This window comes from Podarcis gaigeae (assembly GCF_964106915.1).
Source record: "Podarcis gaigeae genome assembly, chromosome: 13".
In the NCBI taxonomy this organism is placed as follows: Eukaryota; Metazoa; Chordata; class Lepidosauria; order Squamata; family Lacertidae; genus Podarcis; species Podarcis gaigeae.
The window spans coordinates 15219516-15233366 of record NC_139689.1 but is presented as its reverse complement, the minus strand read 5'-3'; the positions used below and the strand labels follow the sequence as shown (position 1 = coordinate 15233366).

The 13851-nt window shown below is 42.4% G+C and overlaps 1 protein-coding gene across 1 annotated transcript in view; it reads left to right on the top strand.

Annotated features, from left to right (window-relative positions):
* LOC310829296 (C-type lectin BpLec-like) overlaps window positions 1-13851 on the top strand; it is a 125875-nt gene that overhangs the window by 8802 nt on the left and 103222 nt on the right. The window lies entirely within an intron of this gene.

The window sequence follows — 13851 nt, the reverse complement described above, 5'->3', positions numbered from 1 at the left end:
GTCTCATTGCAGAGTCCTCCCAAAAAACTACCAGCATGTTCTTGCTTTCATCTTTGCTATGCAAGAGATCAACAAGAATGCCGAATTCTTATCCAACATCACACTGGGATCAACATTTTATGAGAATGGTTTTAATCCTTCGCAAACTTGTTGGAACACTCTCGCTCTTCTTTTCATGGGACAACGAAATCCCCCCAATTACCACTGTAATGGGGAAGATAGATTAATTGCCGTGGTTGGAGGGCTCACCTCCCAAAACTCCATTCAGATGGCCAATTTATTAAACACCTACAAGATTCCACAGGTATGTGTTTAGATACATAGATACAACCACAAGGCCAGACATACACAGAAAACATCAAAAAGCATCCAGGTTAGCTTTCAATCCTATTACATTATGTTTTCTACACATATGTCCTACATTAGACTTGGTATGGGTACATGATTATGTTAAAGCCTCCTAGCTATGTGTTGCCAACACTGCCGTCTCAATTTGCATTGGGATTTTTTTTTTTGGGGGGGGGGGTAAATCCATAATACTAATAATCCAAGCTCTGGTTCTTCCAAACCTGGCCATGCCACAAATCATGTAATCATAGGAGCAACCAGCTTCCTGCTTAGAAACTTCTCCTAGTTTGAGACTTAATAATGCCAGGGGTGTATTTTTTACAAAAGTAAGACCAGGTGGATAACTACCACAATACAGAATTATTCTTTCTAGGAACAAATATATGGTCTTTGGATTCTTAAAAATAGAATGCCTTTCCCTTTAGCTCAGCTATGGCTCCTTGGATCCAGGGCTTAGTGACCAAAGGCGCTTCCCTTCCTTCTTCCAAATGGTCCCCAATGAAGAAGCTCAGTATGATGGCATTGTCTGGCTACTCAGGAAGTTTGGGTGGAACTGGATTGGCCTCCTTGTTTCAGATGATGACAGTGGAGAAACCTTCCTTCGTACTATGAGACCAAGGCTTTCCCAGAATAATCTTTGCATTTCTTGGATACTGGTGATCCCACTAGTGACAAATTTTTTACCTAATGAGCTACTTCAACAAAAGTTGAGACCAATCATGTTTGTTCTCACACAGCAGCAAATGAATGTGATTCTTGTCTGTGGAGACAGTCAGTCTCTAGAGGCTTTGAGACTGGTTTTAGTCTCCCTTGAGGTTTTCTCTATGTACCCAGTGGAGAGGGTGTGGATTACAATAGCTCAATGGGATTTCACTGCAGTGCTGGCTGGAGGCAATTTTCCTTTAAAATCCTTCAATGGCACTTTGTCATTTACACTCCATTCAAATCCAGTTCCAGGGTTTCAGGACTTTCTACAGACCATAAATCCATGGCAGCCAAATCTTTATTTCATTCAGCAGTTCTGGGCCAGTGCATTCCTCTGTTCATTCCCAGATCACAATCTAATTCGCACAACTCATGAACCCTGCACTGGGAGGGAGAAGCTGGAGAAACTCACTGGACCCGTGTTTGAAATGGAAATGTCCAGCCAGAGCTACACCATCTACAATGCCGTCCATGCAGTAGCACATGCTCTCCATAGCATGTATTCCTCAAGAACCAAACAGAAAGTACTGGGTGAGAGACGGACGCAGCCAAAAGTTCAGCCCTGGCAGGTACTGTCAACTAATCTCCCCAATGTTAGAAGCACTGGAGTTATTATTACTGGTTTATGTTTCACAGCTGAGCCCTGGCATGGAGGAGAGGCCTTGGAGATTTTCGCACTTGAGCTCTATCACTGGGAGGGACTTGATCTCAGTGAAAGACCAAATGCTTTGGAAGCTACACATTCAAAGCTCTTTAAATTAATCCATCCAGGATTCTCCTACTTGGGGCTGCACAAGGGAGAGGGGTGTCCTCTGTTATAAGAACTGGGTTGAAACCACAGATGTATGCCGAATAGAACTGTGGCAATTCAGAGTAGACAGTTCTGGGTTACAGAGATAATGGTTTGACTCAGCACAAGGCAGTTTCAGGTGTTAATGGAGGAGGTTTTTGAATTACCCAGAATCCATGGCAAGTCGAAAAGCATTACAAGTCATGTCTCTTAGTATTGGAGCTGGAAAGGCTTACAGCTCAATGGCAGAACATCTGCTTTCATTCAAAAAGTTCCATGTTCAACCCCCAGCATCTCAAGATCATGCTGGGAAAGACTCTGAAATTCTAGAGAGCCAATAACAAGCTGTGTAGAAATGACTGGGCTATATAGAGCAATGATTTCACTCACAGTAAGGCAGCGTTCAGCATCCTAGAACATACTGATGAATGGTAGTAAAAAGCCAAAGGTCCACCTGCCAAATGGAAAAGAGAGAGCATATTAGCAGACAATGTTTGTGTATTTTTTCTCCTGCAATCTAGCTTCACTCCTTCCTGAAGAACATCCACTTCAACAACAGTGCTGGGGAAGAAATCTCTTTGGATGAGAAGGGGCAGCAGGCAGGTGGCTATGATCTCCTCAACTTGGTCACATATCCCAATGAGTCCTTCCAGAGAGTCCGAGTGGGGAGGGTGGACCCTCAGGGCCCCCCAGGAAAAGAGTTCACAGTGGATGGAAGTGCCATCGCATGGAATCCCAAGTTCAATCAGGTGGGTGGGACTATTTTTTTTTTTGTTTTAATCACCATCCATCATCATCTTTAACGAGAAGATCAGGGGATCCAGGAAAACACAGATGGCTACAAAGGAGAAATGTGAGGAGGAAAGCTCTAGTACTCAGTGATCAAATACTATCTTTGTTACTTTGTTCAAATTTGTTGATCCAGAACTAGTTTGAAGCTAATTTGGAGCTTAGGGTTAAGAACAAGGTCTTTCTGAGTGAGGAATTAGCAAGTGTTTAAAGCTCTTGAAAAGGGACTGTTGTGTTCCAAAATGCGTTGTTGGCAACAATCTTTGTTTCAGACTCTGTCCCACCATGTGGAGCCAGGTAGAAAGAAAATCATCTATCACCTGAAGTGTGTGGTCACTAATGTTGATGGATGGAGTGCCGGTGATATCCTGTCCCACAATGTTGGTCTCCATCAGGCTGGTGGGGGGGCCAAAATCCATGCAGGCTTGGCCATAAAGTGTGGGATGAAAGCATCCAAAAGGCTAAGGAAAGGGCTGATGCTCAGAAGGCTATAGTATGCAGTGCTGTCATATGCCAGACGAATTGATTGATTGATTGATTGATTGATTGATTGATTGATTGAGTATATACACTGCCATATAACTTGAGGTCTCAGGGCAGTTCACAGAATAAAATCAACATATAAAACCACAAAATACATAAAGAATACATACATAATACATAATGAAAATAAAAAACCCAATGGCCCCCCACAAAAAAAACACATATTATAAGAGGGAATAGTTATGTAAATTTCTACAGCTATGGCAGTTATGAGCAATCTAAACAAAGCAGCAGGAATGTTCTGCTGTGCTGCTGTCAGTTGTAACAGTATTTATCTTAGATAAAAATCTATGTAAGATGTATTAGCAATGTAAGTAACACCTACCTGCATTGTATAGTTTAATCTGAAATTTCAAGTACATTTGGTAAGAAGGAGAAGCAGCATCTGCTGCCGGCTCCTGATTTCAGGTCTCCTCTCCCTCCAGGAGGGAATCAGCATTGGATTATGAGGAAACAATCGATCAAGAGGGAGAAGGTTGGCACTAGCCTCTCTTTGCCATTCAGACATGTGCTGGGCTGGCCAAATGGTTAAGTGACAGCAGAAAGCATCTTTATTGGGGGGCCTGATGCTTGCCCAGGGAGCAAATACTTGACAGCCATCCTCTAAATTCAGTCCTGTGACCTTTCTACTTCAAAGCGGACATAGATGACAATAAGATTTATGTAGAGAAGCAAGCTTATTCCATTCAAAATCCCTTGCTTGCCTTTTTTTTTCTTTTTTAAAAAATAATATTTATTAAAGTTTTAAAATTTACAGAAAGAAAAGAAAAATAATTAAACATAACAAAACCATACAATACAATACAATACAAAGACAAAAATACTACATATACATAACAAAAATAAAACAAAAACAATTAAAAGAAAAAAGAAACACATCCAATACTTTCAATGTTATTAACTTTCATTTACTTGTTTCAGCGACCTCCTCACACCTCCCTTTTTTGTATTCCACTTCAATTAATTGTCTCAGCAAATCCTTTCCATCTTCCTCAATTTTCTGTCCTATCATTTAACTTAACAAATTCTAACATTATTTTTTCCTTTAATCCATTTACAATCTATTGTACTTAATTCTTTATAGCATTTCTGCTAAAGCCATGTAACTTCATTCCAACATCCTTCTAACATTCCTTAATTTTACAATATTTCTGTAGATAATCTTTAAATTTCTTCCAATCTTCTTCCACCATCTCTTCTCCCTGGTCTCGGATTCTACCAGTCATTTCTGCCAATTCCATGTAGTCCATCACCTTCATCTGCCATTCTTCCCGGGTGGGTAGGTTTTGTGTCTTCCAGTACTTTGCAATAAGTATTCTTGCTGCTGTTGTAGCATACATAAAGAAAGTTCTATACTTCTTTGGCACCAATTGGCCAACCATGCCCAGGAGAAAGGCCTCTGGTTTCTTCAGAAAAGTATATTTAAATACCTTTTTCATTTCATTATAGATCATTTCCCAGAAAGTCTTAATCCTTGGGCATGTCCACCAAAGGTGAAAGAATGTACCTTCAGTCTCTCTACATTTCCAACATTTATTATTGGGCAGATGGTAAATTTTTGCAAGCTTGACTGGTGTCATGTACCACCTGTATATCATTTTCATTATATTCTCTCTTAAGGCATTGCATGCCGTGAACTTCATACCTGTGGTCCATAACTGTTCCCAGTCAGCCATCATAATATTATGTCCAACATCTTGTGCCCATTTAATCATAGCTGATTTCACCGTTTCATCCTGAGTGTTCCATTTCAACAGCAAGTTGTACATTCTTGACAAGTTCTTAGTTTTGGGATCTAACAGTTCTATTTCCAGTTTTGATTTTTCCACCTGGAAGCCATTTTTTTTGTCCAGATTATATGCCTCCATTATTTGATAATAATGGAGCCAATCTCGCACTCTATTTTTTAGTTTTTTGAAACTCTGTAGTTTTAATCTATCTCCCTCTTGTTCCAAAATTTCCCAATATTTCGGCCATTTGGCCTCCATATTGAGCTTTTTTCTGAGCCTTCGCTTCCATTGGTGACAACCACCTTGGGGTTTTATTTTCAAGCAAGTCCTTATATCTTATCCAGACATTAAACAGTGCTTTCCTGACAATATGGTTTTTAAACGCTTTATGTGCTTTGACCTTATCATACCACAAATATGCGTGCCACCCAAATACATTGTTAAAACCTTTTAAATCCAGCACGTCAGTGTTTTCAAGAAGCAACCATTCTCTCAGCCAGCAAAAAATGGCTGATTCATAATACAGTTTAAGGTCTGGCAGGGCAAATCCACCTCTTTCTTTAGCATCAGTTAATATCTTAAATTTTATTCGAGGTTTCTTGCCCTGCCAGACAAATCTAGAGATATCTCTCTGCCACTTCTTGAAACAATCCATTTTATCCAAAATTTGCAGTGTTTGAAACAAAAACAGCATCCTAGGCAATACATTCATTTTTATCACAGCGATTTGGCCTAGCAATGATAGCTTCAGATTTGACCATATTTCTAAATCCTTTTTCACTTCCATTCACCATTTTTCATAGTTATCCTTAAATAAATTCACATTCTTGTCAGTCATGTTAACCCCTAGGTATTTCACTTTCTTAACCAGTGTTAATCCTGTCTCCTTCTGAAACCTCTCTCTCTCAGTCGCTGTTAGATTTTTCTCTAAAACCTTAGTTTTCATCTTGTTCAACTTAAAACCCGCTACCTGACCAAATTCTTGAATTAATTCCAGTACTCTTTTAGTACTAGATTCTGGCTCCTGTAGTGTCAATACCAAATCATCGGCAAATGCCTTCAATTTGTACTGTTTGGCTCCGACTTGTATACCTTTAACCAATTGGTCCCTTCTAATCATGTTTAAAAGAACCTCCAGGACCGATATAAAAAGCAATGGAGAGATTGGGCAACCTTGTCGTGTTCCTTTCTCTATCTTAAATTCTTCTGTCACTACATTATTTACAATTAATTTAGCCTTTTGTTCAGAGTAGATTGCACCTATACCATTTTCGAACCCTTGACCAACCCCCATCCCTTGTAAATTCTTCTTCATAAAACTCCAAGAAATTTTGTCAAAGGCTTTCTCCACGTCCACAAATATCAGAACTGCTTTGGTATTAATGTTCACTTGTAGTTTTTCTAGGATATTAATTATGTTCCTCGTATTGTCAGACAGGTGTCTGCCCGGGAGAAAGCCCGCTTGATCTTTGTGCAAAATCCCTTGTTTGTCATTACCATTAGATGCTGCCCATTTCCACCTGTGTTGAGAGCTGCCACCCTGGACAGAGTATGTTTCCCCAGCAGGGAAAGCAAATCTGTTGTTATGACTGTGTTCAGTGCCCTAAAGGGAGGATTTCAGTCCAGAAGGGTAAGTGAAGGAACCCGAGTCAACTGGAATTCCCATCTTCCTCTCCAGCATAGACATTCATGTCTTAGTCTTATTATGTCTGCTTATTTTCTGTCATAGATGCCAAGCACATGTGTTTATGTGTTACTGATACATATTGTCCTTTCCTCTCTCCTCCCCTTTGGATAGCCATTCAAGAGTTTATTGTGTGAAATAATATCCACATGGGAGCAACCACCATTGAAATCAGGATGACATATATCTGGGAAGAAATAATTAGGATTGCACTCCATAGATTCCCTTTTTGTCAGCATTGAACCTGCAGCCAACAGATTTTTATCTTCTGTGATTAACAACTAGGGAACAATTTTCTCTATTGTATCCACACAGTTTCAGTCCTTAGGAAAAGTTATTTCCTGTCAAATACAGTGGTACCTCGGGTTAAGTACTTAATTCGTTCCAGAGGTCCGTTCTTAACCTGAAACTGTTCTTAACCTGAAGCACCACTTTAGCTAATGGGACCTCCTGCTGCCGCTGTGCCGCCGGAGCACAATTTCTGTTCTCATCCTGAAGCAAAGTTCTTAACATGAAGCACTATTTCTGGGTTAGCGGAGTCTTTAACCTGAAGTGTATGTAACCTGAAGTGTATGTAACCCGAGGTACCACTATATAGATTTTCCCAGTGAGCAAATGACAGGCGACCTGGCTGTTTCATCCACTCCCAAACTCAATTACGGAAAGTGTAAAATAGAAACACTTGCACTGCAAGCCTTGAAATGCAAAGACATGCGCCTGGATGCAGAGATAGACATGTTTAAGGGGGAAACACTGAAATCAATCAGTGTACTGCAACCATGACAAATAAATATGAATGGATTGATTAGTACAGTTGAGGTGCTCATGGAGGAACCATCACTTAGTTGAAAAATTAGGCTTTGGTTCATCAGCTCAGTAATATGTTTCATGTACTGCATAATAGACAGTATCAATAATATTAATAAGTATCGCTTCAAGAAATGCTAAAAGCATGCTTCTCATTTTCAGATGCAGATCAATGTGAGAAATGCCCAGATGATCACTACCCAAATGCCTTTCAGGACCAATGTGTTCCCAAAAAAATAAGCTACCTATCCTATGAGGAGCCCTTGGGGGCAATGCTGGCCTCCTTGGCTCTCCTGCTTTCCCTGGTCACACTTGTTGTGATGGGGACCTTCGGTCTGCACTGGAACACTCCCATTGTCAAAGCCAACAACTGGGGCATCACCTGCACCTTGCTCTCTTCTCTGCTTCTCTGCTTTCTCTGCTCCTTCTTATTCATTGGCAGGCCTACAAAGGTGACCTGTGTCTTGAGGCAAACCGTCTTTGGCATCGTCTTCTCCATTGCTGTGGCTTGTGTGTTAGCCAAAACCCTCACTGTGGTTCTGGCATTCATGGTGACCAGGCCTGGGAACAGCCTGAGGAAATGGCTTGGGAAGAGGCTGGCAGGATCCCTTATCAGCTTCTGCTCTCTCATTCAAGCTGGCATCTGTCTTGGGTGGCTGGCATCCTCTCCCCCATTCCCAGAGTTTGACCTGCACTCCCAGGATGGGCAGATCATAGTGCAGTGCAATGAAGGCTCCGACATCATGTTCCACCTTATTCTCGGCTACATGGGTCTTTTGGCCATTGTGAGCTTCTCTGTGGCTTTCTTTGCCAGGAAGTTGCCTGATACTTTCAATGAAGCCAAGTTGATTACCTTCAGCATGCTGGTCTTCTGCAGTGTTTGGCTGTCCTTTGTCCCCACTTATCTGAGCACCAAAGGGAAATACATGGTGGCTGTGGAGATCTTCTCCATCTTGGCCTCTACTGCTGGTTTATTGGGTTGCATCTTCCTCCCCAAAATCTACATCATTATACTTAGACCTGAGATGAACAGTAAAGAGAAGCTAGTAAAGAAGAAGGGTGACCATAGCTGAGAAGGTGAAAGAGATGCCATTAGCCAGGGGCCTTATGTTGTGGCAAGAAGTCACTATTTCCTTTGCTTTTATCTTTTTCTCCTTATGCCAGCAATTCCCAAACTTTGGTCTCCAGCTGTTTTTGGACTACAGTTCCCACCATCCTTGACAATTAGCTTTGCCAGCTATGGATGTTTGGAATTGTAGTCCAACAACAGCTGGACACCCAAGTTTGGAAACCCCTATTCTATGCCATCCAAGTGTTCATGGTGGCATACATGGCTCTCCTCTCTCTGTATTGCCTTCCCAGCAACTCTGTGAGGTAGGTTAGACTGAGAGATTTTTATGTATGTTGTTTTGTTGACTTAATCTTTGTTTTTTGGCCTACCTTTCTATACCCCCAGAACACAAACTAAGGAGAGCACAATGTGAAATACTGTTACTTACAGGGGTCTGCTTCACCCGGGTGTAGTCCAAATGGAATGTTATGTGGAAGCAATTTGCAGCAGGATTGAAAATGGAGTAGCTGCTGAGTGATTGAAAAATAGGACATCAAAATCATTTGAGCTCTTATTAATTCATGCTAGTTTACCATTCTGCTTACCAAAATAAATTAAAAGTTGGTGGGACATGACTTTGATCCCAGGAAGACCATAACCACACAGTTCTTAAATAATAGAGGTATCTTTTAAATGAATTTCATTGCTCAAAATTAGGATATATGTGAGAGTGAGCTTTGTATTCATCTACCTCTTTTTCTTCTTTTCTTTTTATTATTGTTTTGTTCTTTTCTTTTTATTATTTTCTGTTTGGAATAGTTTCTTTTTATTGTATTGTGAAATGTCTGAATAAAACCTTATACAAAAAAAGACGTGTGACACGTTTGTGTGTGTGTATGTGTGTTTTAAGAAAAAAAATCCCCAATGGACCATACAAACATGCAAAGCATCAAGTGTAATATAAATCATCTGGCAGTGGACATACATGTTTAAACTCAGACTTCTGGATGCTGTGAGAATATTTTCTGTGTTCCTGTAAAAGATATTCAGACCAGCAGCCCTACTTACACATACGCTAGATACTCTTTATACATATATATAAACCATCTCTGCACAAGTGAGTGTCATCCTTCCATAAGAACCCAAGTGTTGTGGGGGGTTGTGTGTGAGGAAATTGCTGTCACCAGAAAAATACAGCAGCCCCAAAGTTTTAGTAACTGATATCAGGGACTAGCTACACAATCCTCTAGTAGTTGAGTAAACTGGATGCTAATGGGGGGTGATGGGAGCTGCAACCCACCCTCACCCCTGTCTAGTTTTTCTCCCAGCCATAATAATCACAATCACAATCATAACAACATCCCAGCCAATCTGGGTGGCCTATAGCATATCTAAAAACAAGCCTGGAATTCCTGGAATTGAACCAGGGAGGGGGAAAACCTAAAGCAAAACAGCATGGACAGCAAAGAGATTGAAACCTCAGTTCCCCCTTCAGCCTTTTTTATTTTCATGGGAAAAAATGGACCTCACCAAGCTCCATTTTTAAGTGTGTGTGTGTGTGTGTGTGTGTGTGTGTGTGTGTGTGTGTGTACCTAGCTTGAATTCACAGTTGTGGCTTCTTTGCCATGAGGATTTGTCTGTCACGGAATCCCTTCGTGTAGCAGAGGATTCTGGGAAATGTTCTAGTGTAAAGACTCCATTTTGAAGGAAGCTGGCCATTCTTGTTGGGTATCAACAATGCAAAGTGAGTCTGTGCCCTTGAGCAAAAGGTGCACTCTGTTCCCCTTTCATTTTAATATCAAACATATCGAACAAAGTACTCCGCCTAGATATGGACTAAGCTCCAGAAGGCAGATGCATTATCTGATGTTAATTATGTGTGCTTATTTTTTATTTAGGGTATTTGCTTTCCAACCCATTGTCAGAAACATAACTGTATAGTGGTCATAACCATAAATTAAGTCCACACTGGAGGGAATTCCAGGGAAATTGAAACATATTTATCCTATCAATATCTACTCAACATGTAAATTAAGTCCACACTGAAGGGAATTCCAGGGAAATTGAAACATATTTAGCCTATCACTATCTACTCAACATATGGCGAGTGACTGAACTTTCAACCTTCCCCCTTCCCTGCCCCAACCCCCAACCTCACCAAGATCTATATAAGAATTGATGCAGCAGCTTCAGAGACAAACTTGACCCTTCAGAAAGCAATATCCATCACATCACAGGACAAAACTTGGGTAAGTTGGAGACAATCACAAACTTACTTATGATTCTATGGCTACTGATTTATATTTTGTATTGGGGGCTCTCACTAGCAATATACTCTATACCCACATATCTGTCCACATCCTTCTTCCATCAAAGTCTCATTCAGTTCTTGCAGGTAAGTACGTATACATATACTATGTGGGTTTGTGGGTTGAGAAGTTGAGGAGAAGAAAGCAAGGGCATGGGTATAGTAGAAGAAGAAGTAGAACACTCCCCAGTTTAAGCTCCCCCCCTCCATCACCACAGTTACTTATATTCCAGTTGAGCCAAGGAGGGGGAAGTTAAAAAGCATGAGGAGGCAAAGAGGGGGGAGGAGTTTAGCTCCCCTCAGTCATTTCCCATTTTCTTCTAAAATCTAGACCTCGTCAACCCCCAATTTAAAAAAATGAATAACGCAAGTGATTTCCATAGTTTCGGTTTTATGGAATTCTTGCCACATTGACTCTTCTGCTATGACTCAGTCTTGCATGTGGTAGAGGATTCTGGGAAAGATTCCAAGGCAGTGTCTCCATTTCTGAAGGATGCAGGCCAGTCTTGTTGCAGGCTAACTATGCACTACCTGAAGTGAGGGTGTGCCCTTGGAGCAGACTCAGCACCCCACTTCACTGGGATCTTTCAGTTTCAAAATAGAAAGTGGTGAAGGAAGTGCCCCTCCTGGATTTGGTTTTACAGTATCTCCAGATTGTAGACCTGTTCTTTGATTCTAGACTTGTTCTTTGAGTTAAGTCTTTTTATTGTATTTAGAATATTTATTTTCCCATCACCTTCCACACAAATACATTCATGCAACCAAATCATGTGTTTTTATGAGTATTTGAAGTACATCCTTTCTTTCTTCATATGTACTCTGCATATATCTAAAAGGCTGAAATTCCTTCCTCCTTTCCCCTGTCTCTGACCTGACTAAGCTCCATATAAGAATTAAGGCAGTCAACTTGGGAGACAGAGTTGTAAGCTGGAGTTGGGGTTGTGGAGAAATTCAGTTCAGTTTCCATTTAAAGGCAAACTTAATTGAATTTGCACTATCTGAAACAAAATGAGAGCTGAAACACAGCCACCCTTTGAAATTTGTCTCCCTTTGAATTTTTCAACACAGCTGAATTTCCCATTGAATTTCTCCAACTTTGTAAGATGGGTTAAGATCATTGGGGGGGGACGGGACTCACCCTGATAATTGCAGTGATTTTTATTCAGCACATGCAAGGCCACCTCTGTCCTGCCTCTGCCATCTCCATATCTCCTTTTTTATTGCTAATGCTAGTGGGCTGCCTAGGAGCGGAGCAAGGGGGTGCGGTGGAGGCGTAGCGCCCCAGGTGTCACCACTGAGGGGGTGACCAAATGCCAGGCAGCACTCACCGCGGGGCCTGCAGCATGCCCAAGCCACGCGTCTTTCCTGGGAGAAAATTGGTTAATGTACATTGCAATGGGCAGTGCTTTTTTTCTTTAAAATGTTTAGGAGTACTCTCATTTCCCTACTCATATTGAAATATTGCCCCTCAATAATGGATGAGAGTTGATCATTGAGGGGTTGGAGAGGAGGTAATGATTCCAGAGAGTTGTCCATCAATCACAGAAGGCACAGTTGGGAATGACAGTTGCTGGATTAGATTTTTTTCTTGCAGATGTAGCTGTTGAGTTGGTTGCAGTTTCTATCATTCCATTTCACAAAACTGTAAACGGTTTCTTTAAAAGAGAACAAATGACAGCATTAGGTTCAGAAGTTAGGAGGCACATGATGAATAAACAGTCTGGATTATTTTTGCTTTCTAATCTTACATTTTCTACATCCCTTAGTCAACACTTTCCCTATGGTGAGGAGAATACACAAGCAAGCAGTTATTATTAGGGGAATATATATTTTTAAGAGGGGTGAACATACAACGTTAAACCACAAGATGAGGGAGCTGTTGTGTGCACAAATTGCACATGTAAAAGTGACTCCAGTTTAGCTCTTACTAAATCCTACTAGAAAGGGGGGGGGGCTTAAGATGCATTTATGTAAAAGGCTATGCAAAAAGATTATAGCAGGCAAAAGATTATAGCAGGCAAAATAACAATTGGAACAATTGTTTAAATCTACCGACGCTGCAACACCAACCCAGCTACTTAAAGTTCATGGTGTTCCCAGGTGTACAGCACTTTAACCTAAAGGTTAAGAAATAAATCTTATACCCCGCTGTCTTGTTGAGCTACTGGTGGCGCTTGATGAAGACTTTCAGAAGGATTTTAAGGGAGTTTATACAAAAGTGAGATGGATGGATGGATCCATGGATGGATGGATCCATCGTTCTCCTCCTTCAGGCAATCCTCTCATCAATCCTGTGAGGCAGGCTAGGGTAAGAGACAGAGACTGACCCAGGGTTTCCCAATGAGCTTCACGGCTGAGTGGGGATTTGAACCCTGGTCTCTCAGTGCTAGTCTGGAGCTCAGATCAGTGGCGTAGCGTGGGGGGTGCAGGGGGTGCCAGCCGCACCGGGCGCAACATTTTGGGGGGCGCACTCGCAGCTCTCTGCCCCTACCTGGCTCACTCACTCTCTCTCAGTGTTGGCTGTGCGAATCCAATCCGAGCTGCCCGCGTTGCGGTGCGGAGCGGGAGCGGAGAGAGAGCGAGGGAGGGACTATCTGGGGGAGGGACAATGCAGCGGCCGCCCAGCGCAGCGCTCAGCGCGGGAGAGAACCACACCCGACCAGCCCAGTTTTTGGAGGGGAGGTGTTACTGCTAGGTTAGTGCACAGTTTAAACCGATTTAAAATGTCTGTTTAACAAAAGGCGGCGGCGGGAGGCGGACTTCTCTCCCTCTCTGGTGCTGGTGCCGTGAGGCGCTTGCCAGCCCACCGGCCCCTCCTGAGCGGGATATGGGTGGGCGGACGAGGTGGGTGGGTGGGGGAGAGGCGCCGGGTGAGGCGGGGTCAGCCAGCGGCGGCAGCTGCGCGAGGGACCCCCGCCCGCCTCGTGCCCTGACAGGAGCCGCCGCTGCGTCCACAGGTGCCCTTGACGCGGCGCCCCTCATGCCCCCTCGAGAGGCGTTGGGGGGCAGCGAGACTCTGCCGGGCCCCGCCCCTCACTCCGCGCTCGGCTTCAGGGCTGTCTTGCGAGGGGGCGGCAGGAAAAGGCTCTGAGGAGA